This window comes from Bubalus bubalis, chromosome 14 (assembly GCF_019923935.1).
Source record: "Bubalus bubalis isolate 160015118507 breed Murrah chromosome 14, NDDB_SH_1, whole genome shotgun sequence".
Classification (NCBI taxonomy): Eukaryota; Metazoa; Chordata; class Mammalia; order Artiodactyla; family Bovidae; genus Bubalus; species Bubalus bubalis.
In genome coordinates, this window is record NC_059170.1 from 28,823,914 (window position 1) to 28,838,665 (window position 14,752).

Consider the following 14,752-nt stretch of genomic DNA (forward strand, 5'->3'; position numbering starts at 1 on the left):
TTCCTAGGGTGACGGCATGTTCTATACGGCATTGTGGTGGTTGGTATTACAGGTGAGTGCCTGTTTGGCAAAACCCATCAATTTACACTTTAAAAGTGTGAATTTTGTTTTATGCAAATTATACCACAACAAAGTTTTTTAAAAATTAATACACTAGAGTAGTTTTAGGCTCACAACAAAATGAGAAGGAAGCACGGAGATTCCCCATATGCCCCCTGTGCTGCCGCTACCCCACCCCCACCCCTGTTATCCAACCCCCCCCACCAGATGGTGCATTTGTTACAACTGATGAACCTGCACTGACACGTCATCACCACTCAGGGTCCACAGTCCACATCAGGGCTGACTGTTGTGTTGTACATTCTTCAGGTTTGGGCAAATGTATCATGACATGTATCCACCATTATAGCATCATACAGATACAGAAAATACAGAGTATTTTCACTGCCCTAAAAATCCTCTGCACTCCACCTATTCATCCCTCTCTCCCCCCACCCCCCAGCCACCCCTGATCTTTTCACTGCCTCCATAGTTCTGCCTTTCCCAGAGTGTCACAGAGCTGGAATCACACAGTCTGCAGTCTTCTCAGATTGCCTTCTTTGACTTCGTAACACTCACTTATATTCCTCTATGTCTTTCCATGGCTTGATAGCTCATTTCTTTCTCGTGCCATTCAATTGAATATTATTCAATACTCCACCCGTCTGCATGCATCACAGTTTGTTTGTCCATCACCTGCTGAAGGACATCTTGATTGCATCCAACCTGAGGCAATTATGGATATAGCTGCTGTAAACATCCACGTGCATGTTTTGGTGTGGACACAATTTCAACTTCTTTGGGTAAATAGAAGGAGCATGATTGCTGGATGGTATGGATAGTCAGAGCATGTTTAGTTTAGTAAGAATGAAGTTGATTTTGAGAAAGCTGAAATGCTCTCTAGGACATGCAGGCTTGCTGTTCTTCCAGCCCTGTACCCCACCACCCCCATTCCCAAAGAGACTAAGACTCCACTATCCAGCCAGGCTAGGGGCCAGATCAGCCGGCTGCTCCCCGGTGACAATGGCTGAGCTTGCTGCCACACTGTGTAGGGACCAGTAATCCTGGGGTCAGGGGTGACGGGGGGGGGCACAGCTTTATTCAGGCTCCCTCTCTTTGTCCCAGACACATGTGGACACTGATCATAAGACACTTGTTCCTGTGTTAATCGTGCCACATGGGTGGGAGCGGTGGGACCAGCCAGGTGCAGAGGAGCAGGAGACACGCAGCCTAGGACCCCACCTGGCAGGTCACAGAGCACCACTGCAGGATGGGTAGTACAGAGGGAGGCCGCTGCTTGCAGAGCCCCACTGTGTGCAAGCCCTGCTGACATCCCATCACCCCGGTCACCCTGGGGAACAGGAAGTGAAGGACGGTTTGTGACAGGGTGAGAGGGCAAAGGTCCCTCTAGTCAAGGCTATGGTTTTTCCAGTGGTCATGTATGGATGTGAGAGTTGGACTATAAAGAAGCTGAGCACCGAAGAATTGATGCTTTTGAACTGTGGTGTTGGAGAAGATTCTTGAGAGTCCCTTGGACAGCAAGGAGATCCAACCAGTCCATCTTAAAGGAGATCAGTCCTGGGTGTTCATTGGTAGGACTGATGTTGAAGCTAAAACTCCAATACTTTGGCCACCTGATGCAAAGAGCTGATTCATTTGAAAAGACCCTGATGCTGGGAAAGATTGAGGGCAGGAGGAGAAGGGGATGACAGAGGATGAGATGGTTGAATGGCATCACTGACTCAATGGACATGGGTTTGGGTGGACTCCGGGAGTTGGTGATGGACATGGAGGCCTGGCATGCTGCGATTCATGGGGTCACAAAGGGTCGGACATGACTGAGTGACTAAACTGAACTGAACTGAACTGAGGGGGCAAAGAAGAAAAGGAAAGATATAGCCATCCGAATGCAGAGTTCCAAAGAATAGCAAAGAAAGATAAGAAAGCCTTTCTAAGTGATCAATGCAAAGAAATAGAGGAAAACAATAGAAAGGGAAAGACTAGAGATATCTTCAAGAAAATGAGAGCAACCAAGGGAACATTTCATGCAAAGACGGGCACAATAAAGGACAGAAATGGTATGGACTTAACAGAAGCAGAAGATATTAAGAAGAGGTGACAAGAATACACCAAAGAATTAAAAAGATCTTAATGACCCAGATAACTGCAGTGGTGTGATCACTCACCTAGAGCCAGATATCCTGGAATGCAAAGTCAAGTGGACCTTATGAAGCATCACTACTAACAAAGCTAGTGGAGGTGATGGAATTTCAGTTGAGCTATTTCAAATCCTAAAAGATGATGCTATGAAAGTGCTACACTCAATATGCCAGAAAATTTTGAAAACTCAGCAGTGGCCACAGGACTGGAAAAAGTCAGTTTTCATTCCAATCGCAAATAAGGGCAATGCCAAAGAATGCTCAGATTACTGCACAATTGTACTCATCTCATATGCTAGCAGAGTAATGCTCAAAATTCTCCAAGTTAGACTTCAACAGTATGTGAACCAAGAACTTCCAGATGTTCAAGCTGGATTTAGGAAAGGCAGAGGAACAAGAGGTCAAATTGCCAACATCCATTGGATCATAGAAAAAGCAAGAAAATTCCAGAAAAACATCTACTTCTGCTTTATAGACTACGCCAAAGCCTTAGATTGTGTGGATCACAATAAACTGTGGAACATTCTTAAAGAGATGGGAATACCAGACCACCTTACCTGCCTCCTGAGAAATGTGTATACAGGTCAGTAAGCAAGTTAGAACTGGATGTGGAACAATAGACTGATTCCAAATTGGGAAAGGAGTACCACATGGCTGTATATTGTCACCCTGCTTATTTAACTTATATGCAGAGTACATCATGCGAAATGCCGGGCTGGAGGAAGCACAAGCTGGAATCAAGATTGCTGGAAGAAATATCAATAACCTCAGATATGCAGATGACACCACCCTTATGGCAGAAAGTGAAGAGGAACTAAAGAGCCTCTTGATGAAAGTGAAAGAGGAGAGTGAAAAACTACCTTAAAACTCAATGTTCAAGAAACTAAGATCATGGTCCCATCACTTCCTGGCAAATAGATGGGGAAACAATGGAAACAGGGACAGATTATTTTGAGGGTTCCAAAATCACTGCAGATGGTGACTGCAGCCATGAAATGAAAAGACACTTGCTCCTTGAAAGAAAGGCTATGACCAACCTAGACAGTGTATTAAAAATCAGAGACATTACTTTGCTGACAAAGGTTCATCTATGAACCTTTGGTTCATAGATGAAAAGCTATGGTTTTTCCAGTAGTCATGTATGGATGTGAGAGTTGGGCTGTAAAGAAAGCTGAGTGCCAAAGAACTGATGCTTTTGAACTGTGGTGTTAGAGAAGACTCTTGAGAGTCCCTTGGACTGCAAGGAGATCCAACCAGTCAATCCTAAAGGAAATCAGTCCTGACTATTCACTGGAAGGACTGATGCTAAAGCTGAAGCTCCAATACTTTGGCCACCTGATATGAAGAACTGACTCATTGGAAAAAACCCTGATGCTGGGAAAGACTGAAGGCAGGAGGAGAAGGGGATGACAGAGGATGAGATGGTTGGATGGCATCACCAACTGTATGGACATGAGTTTGAGCAAGCTCTGGGAGTTTGTGATGGACAGGGAAGACTGGCGCGCTGCAGTCCATGGGGTTGCAAAGAGTAGGACATGAGTTTGCGACTTAACTGACTGAGGGGGCCTTTAGAGGGAGTGCAGAGCAGGAGGTATCCACTGAGAGGTCAGAGGGTGACGTTGGGTGGGAGCAGGAGGGAGAAGCCACATGGCTAGAGAATGCGCCTGGAGTGAGCAGAGCCCATGTGGTCAGAGCAGGGCCTGGGAGCTCAGGGACAGGTCCCCTTCCCCAGCCTGGAGTCTCCCTTACTCTGCTGGACAGATCAAGCCCTGGATCTTGAGCTCAGCTGCCCCTGATCCCCTGGGGGAACTGGTTTAAGCCTCAGTTTCCCTGTTTATCTGACTGGCCGTCACCAAGGACCTGCCTGGGAAAGTTGGACCAGCTCAGTGGATGTGAAAGTACAGCAAAATGCCCTGTGAGGTCTGGGACACCCCTCTCAGTGTGTTGGGACTGAGGGGCCATCAGGAGAGCCGCAGCTGGCCAGGGTTCTTGCGCAGGCACCACTGGGCAGGCCAGCAACTTCCAGGAGCACCATGCAAAGCTTCTCTACCTCTGTGGTCATGGGTGGAGGGCAAGGGCAGGGGAAGGTGCCTCCTGGCCTAAGGAGGGGGCATCCAAAGGAGGGTCTTGGGGGTGGCAGATACCCGCTGCTTCCCAGTCATCCACAGACTCATTCACTCGTGTGTTCGTTCGAGTGTCTACAGGGCTCAGTCCTAAGCTCTGGGTGCACACATGGTTGCGACCCTGATGCAAACAGGGCTCTCCTGCTTAGGAGACTTCTGGCTGTCAGAATCAGGTGCTCGGGAGCACTCTTTGAGCATCAGTGTACTCGACTGTACCCCAGAGACAAGGATGCCCACTTGGCAGGGTGGACGTGAGAATAAGATGAGATGGTGTCTTGGCATCACACATGCATTCATTCAGAGTTGATGCCCCAGGGAGCCAGGAGCTGGGGATGGGGTGACCTAACCAGGTGGGCACCCATCTCTCAGAGGGCATGTTGTCCAGGAGACTGTGGCCTGGTGTCAGAGCTCAGGGGCTGCTCCAGGGCCCTCAGTCTTCCGCTTCAGTTCAAGGCTGGAGCTGGCAGGGCAGGAGAGCAGGGAGTCGCGGCAGGTCCCAGAGCCCAGCCCGGGGGTCCTCTGCACCAGGCGGCCTTCCTCTGATACCCGGAGACTGGGGCTACAGAAGCAGGGCTCCAGGCCCCCAGCCCTGGCTCCCTGGACAGCTGGAGCCAAAACCCTGGCCCGATGAGGTGCTCTCCTGGGCTTTTATCCCTGCACTGGGAGGGGTTGGAGATAAGGCATCAAAGGCTTTTGCAAATGTACCTTTAAAAGCTGGGCCTGTTCTGCCTGCTGTTTGTGTTACTGGATTGATGGATGGGGTGGGAGGGGGGTGGGGGGCACTGGCCCCCAGATAAATGGGTCACCTATTAATATGGCCCTGCAAAGTGGGGGTTGAGGGTGGGGGTGGGGAGGGGCTCCTATGATGTCTGGGACTGCTGTTCCCACCCTCACTGAAGACAGACTCCTGATGACCTGGCTGGGGGAGGGGGCAACTGGCAGTGGGCTTGGCCTGGGCAGTTGGAAGGGTGAAGGGGGACTGGGATTTCTTAGGGGAGGGAGAGGGTGCGGCACCCCCCAACCCTCCCTCTGAGTGGCCTCAAGACCAAGCACCCTAATGAAGATTCCTTTTGATAATTCAAGAACTGTAAGGACGACCCACCTTGCAAAGCAGTAAAACACCACAAATAAGGCCAAAGTCTCTTTTTATTGTCACCTCTCGTCCCCTCCCCAGGGTAACCTCTGCTAAGGCTGACTGCGTTCCCCCCCAGATCTTTCTGTGTATAACCACCTACCTGTGCATTTTAATCATCTTAAAAGTGCACATTTAGTACAATCCCAGATTTGTGCAATCAACACCTCTGAGTCCAGAACATTTCATTATCCCCAGAGCAAGCCCTGTACCTGTTAGCCATGACTCCCCACAGCCTCTGACAACAACGAAGCTGCTTTCTATCTCTATGGGTCTGCCTGTTCTGGACAGTTCATATAATTGAATCACACCATATGGGCTTTGCTGTCTTGCTTTTTCACTGAGCAGAGTGTTTCCAAGGTTCACCAGTGTTGCAGCATGTGTCAGCACTCCTTTTCAGGGCTGAATGATATTCCATTGTATGAACAGATGTTTTGTTTATCCATTTACCTGTTGATGGACTTTTGTTTTTTCCCCCACCTGTTAGCTACAGGGAATAATGCTGCTATGAACCTTCATGGACACATGTTTTACCGATCACCTGTTTTCAGATCTCCTGGGTAAATACCTAGGAGTGGAAGTGCTGGGTCGTATGATGACTTCCTCTTTAACTTTTTGGGGAGCTGCCAAAGGATTCAGAATTTTAACAATGAGGTGATTTAATTGAGCAGTTGGTGAGAACCACACACAGTCTTTAGCACAGCGTTTTTGCACATCCTGATGTTGGAGTGTTCTGGAGTTCTTACTGAAAACAATTGTTTATGTGTCTATTGTAGTCATGAAATGCAGGTCAAGAGTGATAGATGGTAATCAAATAGCTGGAGAGAGGTAGACTGACTGACAGGTACATAGGTGGATCAGTGGATAGAGAGAGATGGATGAATGGATGGATGATATTAACAGATGAATTGATGGATCAATAGATGGATGGATAAATGAATATGTAGATGGGTGGATGGATAGATCAATGGATGATGGATAGATCAATGGATGGATGATATTAATAGATGGATGGATGATGAATGGATGGATGGTATTAATAGATGGATGGATGGGTGGGTCAATGGGTGGTTGGATAGATGAATGGATCAATGGATGGATAGACGGATGATATTAATAGATGGATGGATGGATGATGTTCAGGCTGGTATGGAGATTGGGAGTCAGCAGATTGGAGGTGAGACCAGAGACTCTTGTTTTAGCAAGCTCTTAGGTGGTTTGTAGGATCAGGCTAGTCTTCATTCCGTTCCGACAGCTTCAGGGCATTCCTCCACATGAGCGACCTCACTAAATTTAGCCATTTCTACCCGTAGACTTTCCTGTTGCTTCCATTTCTTTAAAAAAATTTTTTTTCCTCCTCCCCATGGCAAGTGAGACCTTCATTCTCTGACCAGGGATCTAAACTGCGCCCCGTGCATTGGAAGGCAGAGTCTTAACCTCTGGACCCCCAGGGAAGTCCCACCATGTCACTTCCATTTCTGGGGTTCGTTTTGTTTTTCGCCTGTGACAGAGTGCTGGAAGGCAACTGATTCTTGCAGAAAGATGAGAAGGGGAGTCTCAGGGTAGGATCCACCCCAGCTTGTTCCAGGCCAGAGGGCTGTGCCAGTCCTGAGCTGAGCTGTGCAGGATCAGGTGAAGGATCCAGGTTGGCCTGTAGAGCCTGGACAGGGGCTGGCAGAGGGCGAGGGGCAGGAGAAGAGGGCTGTCTGTGTGGCCGGAGTCCCTACCAGGGCTGAATCTGACTGAGGAGAGAGTATGAAAATGTAAGGCGGCACTAAAAGCTTAGCAATCAAGAGACATAATGTACATTTCTGGGGTTTGATTTTTTAATATTTATTTTATTAAAAAAATTTTTTTAAAGATTTTTTTTATTATGTGGACGATTTTTAAAGTCTTCATTGAATTGCAGATTGTTAACTGCCCTGGTGTGTGTGTGTGTGAAGTTCTACACAGTCTCATCTCCTCTGTAGTTTCCCAGACCTACCGCCAATGCTGAGTCGGCATTCCCACTACCTACTGTGACCTTTCTTACCCTTGTCCTTCTGTGAACACCGCCTCTGGGGCCCCTGTCCCTAAACCCCGGCAGCCACTGACCTGTTCTCCATTTCTAGAATCTGTCATTCCCAAAATACTCTATGGGATCTTAAAGTGTGTGCCCTTTGGGGACTGGTGGGCAACTGCGTGTGCCCTTTGGGGACTGGTGTTTGTATCCATCTTTTTTTTTTGAACTTTTTATTTTGTTAGGGTATAGCTACCATCATTTTTTAAAAAAGATTTTGATTTGATGTGGACCTTTTTTTTAAAGTCTTTACTGAAATTGTTACAATATTGTTTATGGGTTTTTTTTTGGGGGGGGCAGTTGGCCTCAAGGCACATGGGATCCTGATTCCCCAAACAGGGATTGAACCCATACCCCCAGCATTAGAAGGCAAAATCTTAACCACGAGACCACCAGGGAAGTCCTCTAAAATATATATGTATTTTAAATTTACTATTTTATTTATTTTTGGCTGTGCTAGGTCTTTGTTGCTGTGAGGACTTTGCTCTAGTTGTGGCGAGCGGGGGCTACTCTCTAGTTGCAGAGAGATGTGGCTACTCTTCGTTGCAGTGGCTTCTCTTGTTGCGGAGCACGGGCTCCAGGCTCTTGGGCTCCAGTAGTTACAGCTCCCAGGTTCTAGAGCACAGGCTCAGTAGTTGTGGTACATGGGCGTAGTTGTCCCACGGCACGTGGGATCTTGGCATATCAGGGATTGAACCTGTGTCTCTTGCATTGTCAGGCAGACTCTTTACCACTGAGCCACCAGGGAAGCCCCAATATTGTCTTTTGTAGAACAGATGTTTTCAGTTTTGATGAAGTTCAGCCTATCAGTTTTCTCTTTTATGGACTGTGCCTTTGGTGTTGTATCTGAAAATGCATCACTGTGCCCACATCACCTAGGTTTTTTTCTGTGTTATCTTCTAGGAGTTTCTTAGTTTGCACTTTACATTTTAGGTCTATCATGCATTTGAGTTCATTCCTGTGATGGGTGTAAGGTCTGCATCTAGATTCGTCTTTTGCTGGTAGAGGGGTGTCCAGTGGTTCCAGCACCGTTTGTTGAAGGGACTGTCTTTGCTCTGTTGTGCTGCTTTGCTCCTTTGTCCAAGATCAGTTGAGTGTGATTATGGGGGTCTGTTTCTGGGCTCTCTGTTTTGTTCCATTGATCTATTTGTCTGTTCTTTCCCCGAACTACTCTGTCTTCATTACTTAAGCATTTTAGTAAGTTCTGAAGCTGGGTAATCACCCCTCCAGCTTTGTTCTCTTTCAAGCATTTTAAACATTTATTTATTTATTTGGTTGTGTCAGGTCTCAGCTGCAGCTCGCAGGACCATCCCTTGTCAATGTGGTATGCAAATCTTAGTGGCAGCCTGTGGGGTCTTAGGTTCCTGACCAGGTATCCAATCCCAGTCCCTGCGTTGGGAGCACTGAGTCTTAACAACTGGACCACAAGGGAAGTCCCTTCTCCTTCAACGTTGTGTGGGTCATTCTGGGTCTTTTGCCTCCTTTCCACGTGAACTTTAGGATCCGTTTGTTGGTATCCACAGAGCAACTTGCTAGGATCTTGGTTGGGATTTCACTGAATCTTCCACACCCTTCTGAAACAGCCTTTGCTGGCCTTGGGGTAGGGGCTCTGAGGAGCACAGAGGGGCTTGCAGCTAAACCTGGTGTGCCTTGGATTGTCACCTACCTCAGCTTCATTTTGGGGACAACGGGGGTGTCCGAGGTATCTGTCTCCTGGTGGATTTGATGAGAGAATGCCCATGTGGGAGGCCCAGGCAGTGCCGGGCCTGCTGAGTCCTTGCAAATGTGCACTCTTTTTTAAAAACAAAATTTATACATGTATTTATGGCTGTGTTGGGTCTTAGTTGCGGCATGTGGGATCTTTGTGTTGCAGTGCTCGGTCTTCCCTCTAGTTGTGGTGCATGGGCTCAGCAGATGCAACACTCAGGCTTAGTTGCCCGGCGTCATCTGAGATCTTAGTCCCCAGACCGGAGATCAAACCTGTGTCCTCCTTCGTTGCAAGCCAGATTCTTAACCACTGGACCACCAGGCAAGTCCTGTCAAATGTGCAGTCTTGAGAGTTCTTTGTTAGTTGCCATTTTGGAGGTCAGCGGCTGAGGAGGGCACTGACCCCTCATTGCAGCCAGATGACACATAGGCTTAGGCAGCAGAGCTGTCAGCGAAGGTGGTTTCACCCCTGAGCATGGCATCCTGGTCACTAGGGCTGTGATGGCCGCCCGGAGCCCGGCCAGCAGTTCTTGGCCTCTTTGCCTGACTCCAGGAAGCTTAAAACTTGTTTTTCTGCTTCCTTGTCCCCAGATATAAACAGCCCAGACCACAGTGGCTGTGCTCTCTGGCACTGCATGTCTGAGCAGAGTGGCCCTGGCTTCCTGGAGCTGCGGGAATTTATGAGCACACGTAGTGGAGACTGGAAGTCACACCCAGTCAGGGTGGCTTGATCTGGGGTTTTAGGAGAGGAGGCACGGGTGAGGAGGTGTCTGTGATGAGAGTGACCCCAGCCCTGAGCTGGGCTGTCCACTGGCACCTCACAGATAATAAAACTGCATCTTCCTGCAGTGCTCGGGGGGAGGGGGGGTGTGGGGGGCGGGGCCCTGTGGACCAGGATGTTGTAATGGTGCCTCGAGGCCCAGAGTGTGATGTCAGAAAGCCATGGCCCATGTGCCACGGATCCCACACACATCATAAAGATACATTAATGGGCCATGCGTCTTTACAGAAATACTGATGTTGTTTTACGAGAAATGAGAGCTGAAAATATTAAAAGTTAGAACGTTAGGGCCTTAAAAAAAAAAGTTAAATGATGAGGACGTGGGAACGGAGCTCACAAACTCTGTCCCTGCTGGTCTCAGCATCCTGGGGGTGAGGGACCTGTGATGGACGTCGCCAGTCTCCAGTAGCCCCCTGTGGGCTGTGGACCCTCTAGGGGCCTCCTCCTTGGGAGGTTTGGGGGGTACATGATAGCATGAGGGGTGCTGGGGTTGTCCAAATATTCTCAGGCCAGGCCTGGGAGGGGGGCCACCGCATGTCCAGGGCTGAAGCCTGGGAGCAGCAATTGGGCCTCCCATCAGCCTGGTCCCCTGACTCTGGGAGCGGCTGGAATGTACTGAGGACTTCCTTTCACCCCAGTTCTTCCCAGAAAGGGGATTTTTCTGGCTCCCCATCATCAGAGGGCAAATGCTCTGGGATCAGAATTTAAGCCTTTATTTTATGAAGAGCTTGAATGACCCTCTACAAATGAGCAGATTAGGGGGCCTGAAGGGACTGTGATGGTGGAAGTCGGGGTGGCTGTCCCATACCCTCGAGCGGGCTGTCATTCCCCCCGGGCGCTGAGGGCTCGCGAGGACAGGCTGTCAGGTGAATCGATTCTCTTGTCCAGTGGTGCTTCCGTCCCTGCTGCACTCCCCGGGGTTTGCCGGTCATCAGGGTATTTGAGCTCTGCCACCTGTGTGTACCCAGAACACTGCACACCCAGGGTTAGACCCTTCCAAAGCTTTGATCAGGCTTTAATTTTTTAAATTAAAGTGAAATTCCCACTATCTCAAATTAGCCATTTTAAAGCAAACAATTTGGGAGCATTTAGTACCTTCGCAATGCCGTGTGACCATCACTTCTGTCTAGTTCTAAAACACTTCTATTTCCCAGAAAGGAGACCCTGTATCCATCAAGCCTTCACCCCCTGCTCTCTTTCCCCAGCTCCTGGTGACCACCGACCCTCTGTCTGTCTCAATGGACGTTCTGTGTAAACAGGGTCCTACGATACGTGGTAGCCCATGTCTGGCTGCATTCATGCAGCATTGTGTTACTGAGACTCATCCATGAGGGAGCCGGTGTGGTTCTTTGTTCTCTTTCATGACTGACTGAGGTCCATTGTGTGGATGGGCCATATCTTGTTGATCCAGCATCCTGTGAGGGACACAGGCTGTTCCCTCCTGCGGCTACTGTGAGCAGCGCTGCTGTGACTGCTGGTACATGTGTATCCACATTCCTGTCGTCTGTCTTTCCCAGTCTCTAGCCCACATTCGGCACCAGAGGTGAGCACAGTCACACAGCAGGTAACCTCTGCTGGTCAAAGTCACACGTGTGAGAGGCACCCACTGGGTCCCTTTGCGGTGGTCACTCTGCTTGCTGAGAGAGTTCCCTTGAGTCGGTGGGCTACACTAGTTTATCTGCTCTCCTGCTGATGCACTTTTTTGAGTGGAACTGCTGTTTGTGTGTCCCTTTTGTGTGAACGCTGGTTTTCCTTTCCACGGGCAAATACGCAGGAGTAGATGGATGGTGGTTCACATGGCATCTACTTGACTGTAGGAGGCAGCCACACTGCTTTTTGCAGCAGCTGCTCCATCTGCATTCTGGCCAGCAGGTATGAGAGTCCAGCTGCTCCAGTCTTCCAACACAGAGCGGTCAGTACTTTAAATTTTAGCTATTCTCAGGGGGTATTGATTCTGCTTTGAAGCTAGGACAACTGAAGCTCAGAGAGGTGAAGTGAGCTGTCCAGGGTCCCGTGCGGAGTAGTCAGAGACTCAAAGTTCACCTGCGACTAAGCTCAGACTCCTAGTCCCAAACCATGTGGCCTGTGCTGCCACCCCTGTCCTGGTACAGGACTGCAAAGGCCTCCAGAGAAAGGTCCATCCAGTGACTGATAAGTGGACACTTCAAAATCTGGGGAGACAAGCAGGAGAGTGTTCTCACCCCTAGACAGACCGGGGGCCAGCCCAGTGGGAGAGACTCCTCGAAGCTTCAGAAATAGTAATATAGTCATATTGCTAACTGCTAAGTCACTTCAGTCATGTCCCACTCTGTGTGACCCCATAGACAGCCTCCTACCAGGCTCCTCCGTCACTGGGATTCTCCAGGCAAGAACACTGGAGTGGGTTGCCATTTCCTTCTCCAATGCATGAAAGTGAAAAGTGAAAGTGAAGTCGCTCAGTCGTGTCCGACTCTTAGCGACCCCATGGACTGCAGCCTACCAGGCTCCTCTGTCCATGGGATTTTCCAGGCAAGAGTGCTGGAGTGGGATGCCATTGCCTTCTCCGAATATATATATATATAGTCATATTAGGCTTCCTTTAATAAACCCCTAGAGGTGGGGATGGTAAGACTCCTCCCTCCCTTGAACCCGAGGCTGGTGGGTGGCCAGGGGGACAAACGGAAACTTCCCTGACCTTGAGAAGCAGTGGGAGCCCCCAGAGCAGGGTGGGATGCTCCTGGGACCCTCCCTCACCCAGGCAGGCCCGGCCTGGGGCTGAGGCCTGTGTGGTCCCCACATCCTATGTTGCTTTCCCAAACACGCACAGTTACATAAACCGTGATAACACTTCATAAACATTTTTCTAACATGTGGAATGTTTGACATGAATTTCAGCTATTTTAGAACTAATAAACAATTGTCAATGTCACGGCCGACACGAAGCAGAAGCCGCAGAGCTTTATGGAAGATCAAAGGCAGGAGGGACGACCTCCTCTTCAGAGAAGAGGACACAGAGTAACCCGTCCTGGTCCTTCCGAAGGTGGGGCCTTCTGAGCGAGCTCGGATCTGGGCAGTCGCGGCTCCGGGGCCCCTTCCCACCGGGCAGGCCCCTCGGGTTCCTGGCTTCCAGATGCTCATTAGGACTCACCACTGCCGTCTGCGCCTGTCCAGGGAGGGCCATCGGGGTGGAGTGTGCTGGTCAGTGAGCAACAGTAAGCTGCCGGGCACCTCGCCAGCTGCCTGGCCTTGGGGCCCACGGCTGGCGCCAGGGAGCTGGCCGGTGGAGGCCCAGCGCTGCTCCGGAGATGTGCTGAGTTCGTGAGGGGCCCCAAGCATCAGGACACCCTGCTCTGGGTCTTCCTAGGGGGCACCTGGACCTCCTTCATCACTGGTACCGCGATGCGGCTGGGGACTGGAGAGGGTGCCTGGCCAGAGCGAGGCCCCCCCAGAGGCAGCCCCATCCTGGGGCGCAGCACCCCGGAGTCTGAGGGGACCATGTGGGATATGTGGGAGCAGGTGCCTGGGGTCCCCTGGAATCACTGAGGCCCCATCCTTACAGGGCAGCATGACAGAGCCGGGTATTCCACCTGCTTTCATGTGAGCCCTGGGAAGACGTGATGGATGCCTCTCACCCCCCGGGGCCCTTGGAGCCCAGGCTGGCTGAACACACAAGAGAGGGAAGGAGGCCACTGCCCTGATTGGTTCTCAGCTTTGGGGACCCCTCTCCCCAAGGCCTAGGGACTTGTGGATCTGGGATCACAGGTTGGGTATCTCATTTGCTCCCCCAGGTTGTGTGGTACGCTGCTCAGCCCTCCCATGCTTGGCATTTAGATCCTTCTTTGTCCTGGTTTCGGTGGTCCTTGAGTGCGGTTTGAAGGCCGCCTGATCTCCTGCTCTGAGCACAGCTCACGCTTCTGCCCAGCATGGCTGCAGAGGCCCCCATAATGGAAGTTTGAGGCCCTTGCCTCCCACCGACCATGCAGCCCCCACCTCATTCGCAGGAGAAGCTGGAGCCCATGATTGGCCAGCCCCTGCCCTCCTTCCCTTTTTCTCCCTGAGCCGGGTGCCTGCCTCAGGGCCTTTATGCCTGCTTCCTCCCCACGCTGTCTTGCTCCCACTGGAGTATCCGCTCCAGGAGATGAGGGACCCGGTCTCCCCCAGGCTGCCTCTCCAGAGCCTGGCAGCTGTTGAGGGTGAACTCTGACCCCTCAGGAGGTCCTGACCTTAGAACCTGTGTGTATGGCCTCCTTTGCAAATAGGGTCTTTGCAGGAGTGATCCAGTGAAGATGAGGTCACAAGGTGGCCCTGACCCAATGACCGGTGTCCTTAAAAGAGGACGCCCACGGAAGACATGGGGAGAAGCTGCGTGCTGACAGAGGCGGAGAATGGAGTGATGTGGCCACAAGCCCAGGGATGCAGGGGCTGCCTGCAGCGCCGGGAGCAGGGACGGGCTGGAAGGATCCTCCCCTGGAGCCTCTGGAGGGGGCGCAGCCTGCTGACCCCCCGATTTCAGACTTGTCGCCTGCAGGCTGTGAGAAAGTGGGTTCCTGTTGCCATCAGACCCCCCCCCCTCCAAGTTTATAGTCCTTTGCTTCAGCTGCCCGGGACACTAACACCTACATGACGGCCGCTTGTAAACACGTCTGGCTGGATGGGTAACTGAGGAAACATCTCCACCGGTGATGATCCAGGCTGACCTCTCTGCCCGGGGGCTTCCCAGGTCCTGTCCCCTCGGGCACAGACCATGTGTCCTCTCCAGCCTGGCCAGGTCTC